At 49.4% G+C, this 3,552-nt stretch overlaps 1 non-coding gene across 1 annotated transcript; it reads left to right on the plus strand.

Moving 5' to 3' along the window:
* The first annotated feature begins 914 nt into the window (after positions 1-914).
* On the plus strand, positions 915-1,053 carry LOC123423557. Its single transcript, XR_006621184.1, has one exon. It is a non-coding gene; the product is annotated as a small nucleolar RNA Z247 (small nucleolar RNA).
* The last annotated feature ends 2,499 nt before the right edge of the window (positions 1,054-3,552 follow it).

Genomic DNA, 3,552 nt, shown 5'->3' on the forward strand with positions numbered 1-3,552 from the left:
TTTGGAGACACGGTAGATTACTTGCATTTGGTTGCGGGATTGTTTAAGAAGGAGAATCACCTTCATCGTACACCTTTTACGGATTGATAAACATTAGATCATCCATTTATGATAAATTTGCTATTGTCCTATAAAACTCTGGGTTTAGGGTGTTAAACCACGACGCTACAAGTCTTCATGTCCAAGGAAACTGAAGCTTGATAGATTAGGTTGTTAGTTTAAGATCTTATCTCTGTAACAACTCTATCTCTATCTCTCTCTTATATTCCTTGTCATACAAGATTGTACGCGATCTGGGAGTTGCGCCCCAGCCTATATAAACACAAAACCGTCTATCACAAAAGATACGACGTTCAAGCCAATTTAACATGGTAACCAGAGCCTAACTCTTCCATATCGCATCTAGCCTTCCACCGAAAAAGCTTTCGCTCGCCATGGCTACCTCCGCTAGCGCTACCCACTCCGGCCTCTCAGGTCAAGTTACCGAAAGGCTTACCCGCATCAATTACATACTCTGACGAACGCAAATCACGCCTCAGCTCAGAGGTGCGGGCTTCTTCGGCTACGTCGACGGCAACATGCCGGAGCCGATGAAGAACATCATCCAAAAGGACAAAGACGGGAAGGAGGAGTCCACACCGAACCCCCTTCATCCAATCTGGGTTCGAGAGGATCAATAGGTACTCGGTTATCTTCTGAATAATCTCTCAAAGGAGGTATTGGTGCAGGTGACCTCGATCGCCCATGCACACGACCTCTGGACGGCGCTGGCAAACATGTTTTCATCCCAGTCGCTGTCTCGCGTCAACAACATCCGCGTGGCCCTGGCCAACGCACATAAGGGGACGCAGTCTGTGGCAAGCTATTTTGCACACGTGCGCTCGCTGGTGGATGAACTTGCGGCTACAGGCAAGCCGCTTGGAGATGACGAACTGATCTCCTACATCATCGCTGGTCTCGATCTCGAGTACCAGCCACTCATCTCCGTGCTCGACGCCCGAACTGCTCCAGTCTCCCTCGACGACTTATTTGCTCAAATGAGCAACTTCGACCAGAGGGTAGCCCTCTTCCAAGGGAACAACTCTGGCGGTGGCTTCAAGTCCTCTGCAAACGCGGCTATGGTGGCCGCGGCGGTGGCTCACGCTACCGAGGACCGCCGCGCAACAAGGCCAAAAACGCCGGCGGCTCCAGCAACAACTCCAGCAACTCTCGCAGCAACAGCAGCGGCGGCGGCCGGCCCTCCTACAACAACAACAAGGGCCGCCGCAACAACTCCAACTCCTCCAACCGCTCGCACCCTGATGCCATCAAGTGTCAGATCTGTGGTAAGCTTGGCCACTCAGCCAAGGACTGCTGGTACAGGTTTGACGACGACGGTGACTCGTCCCAAGATGAAAAGAAGGCTGGTGCTGCAGACGGCTCCTATGGAGTGGACACGAACTGGTATGTGGATAGTGGTGCCACAAACCACATCACCGGTGAACTTGAGAAGGTGACCATGAGGGAGAAATACCGTGGCCAAGATCACATCCACACCACAAGCGGAGAAGGTATGGAAATCTGTCATGTTGGTCACTCAATTATTAAAACCCCTTATAGGAAAATTCATCTTAGAAAAATCTTGCATGTCCCTAGTGCATCAAAAAATCTTCTCTCCATTCACCGCATTGCCCTTGATAATCATGTCTTCCTTGAATTTCACCCTTTCTATTTTTTGATCAAGGATCAGGCAACGAGGAAAATCATGTATCAAGGTAGATGTGTTCGAGGGCTCTATCCTTTGCTTCCGGAGATTGGAAGACTCAATAAGCAAGTTTTTAGTGTCACCAAATTATCCTCTACACGGTGGCATGATCGACTAGGACATGCATCTTTTTTTTAGTTGAATGAGTGCTTAGGAAAAATAAGCTCCCATATGTTGGAGAGCGTAGTGTTGAAACTATTTGTGATTCTTGCCAAAGAGCTAAAAGTCATCAGTTACCTTATCCAATTTCTACCAGTGTTTCTACCAAGCCATTGCAACTCATTTTTTCGGATGTATGGGGGCCTGCTCCTTCATCTGTTGGTAGACATACGTACTATGTTAGTTTCATCGATGACTATAGCAAATACACTTGGATCTATCTCCTTAAGAAAAGATCTGATGTTTTCCAAGTCTTTCGTAATTTTCAAGCACCCGTTGAACACAAATTTGATGCTAAAATCATAGCCCTCCAATCTGATCGGGGAGGTGAATATGAGAAAATAAACTCGTTCCTTCAAGAACTTGGAATTTCTCATCACGTGTCTTGCCCCCATGCCCATCAACAAAATGGGTCGGCAGAACGTAAGCACCGCCATATTGTAGAAGTTGGTCTTGCTCTACTTGCTGGTGCCTCCATGCCCTTCAAATTCTGGGATGAGGCATTCCTTGCTGCCGTTCATATTATAAATATGCTCCCAAGCCGTGTCATAAACAATGAAACACCCACCGAGAGACTCCTCCACATCAAACTCGATTACACCTCTCCGCGTGTTTTTGGATGTGCATGTTGGCCTAATCTTCGGCCATACAACACTCGTAAACTCATGTTTAGATCCAAACAATGTGTCTTCATTGGATATAGTGCCCATCACAAAGGTGTCAAGTGCCTAGATGTGTCTACAGGGCGGGTTTATATCTCCAGAGATGTCATTTTTGACGAGACCAAGTTTCCCTTCGCTGATCTTCATCCAAACGTCGGTGCCCTACTCTGAAAAGAAATTTTGCTTCTACCTTTGTCTCTCACCGGGTCTGATTCAAGGGGGGATGAAAATTGTGTTGATTCATCATTGACTAACCTTCCTAATCATGTGCATGAGCCCTATGATGCAGCAGGAGAAATTACAGGTGAAGAAATCACTCAAAACGATCAAGAATTCGCTTCTCGTGGGCCATATTTCATGTGTCCGCAGCCGGGGAGCAAATCCCCCTCGGGATTGCCGCAGCAGCACCTGCCTAGGCGATCGTCTTTGGAGTCTGTGCCGCTGCTGCAGCCGCACCTGCCCAGTCGATCTCCTTTGGAGTCTGTGCCGCTGCATGCGTCGCCCAGCGGAGATAGTCCACCAGCCGACAGCTCGACAGGCGACACGCGGCACACACCTGCGCTCTGTTCGCCCGCGAGACAGCGCTGGCCAGCCGACGGACCCGTCTGCTATGGGCGGCGATGCACTGGCACTGAACCCGGGGCTGATCCTGTCGGTCCCGTGCAGAGCGCCAGGGTCATCGGTGGATCTTCTGCGCCACGTGCACCTGATCAGTACTCCACCACAGCCGCAGAATATCCCGAGTTGGTGCATGCTACAGGACCAACGTGAGGTGCACCCGCAGGATTGGCTGTGCCGAGGGATGGTGAAGCCGAACCTGTGCAGCCTTGGACTCGACTTCAAAAAGGGGTAATCACACATGTTAACTATAAAACAAAGTTTGGTCTCGCTTGTTGCAACACAGGTGAACCTGGTACAGGTGAGGAAGCTCTCAAGGATGCACATTGGAAGAAAGCCATGGAAGAAGAATACCTGGCACTCCAGAAA

Source organism: Hordeum vulgare, chromosome 1H (genome assembly GCF_904849725.1).
Source record: "Hordeum vulgare subsp. vulgare chromosome 1H, MorexV3_pseudomolecules_assembly, whole genome shotgun sequence".
Lineage (NCBI taxonomy): Eukaryota > Viridiplantae > Streptophyta > Magnoliopsida > Poales > Poaceae > Hordeum > Hordeum vulgare.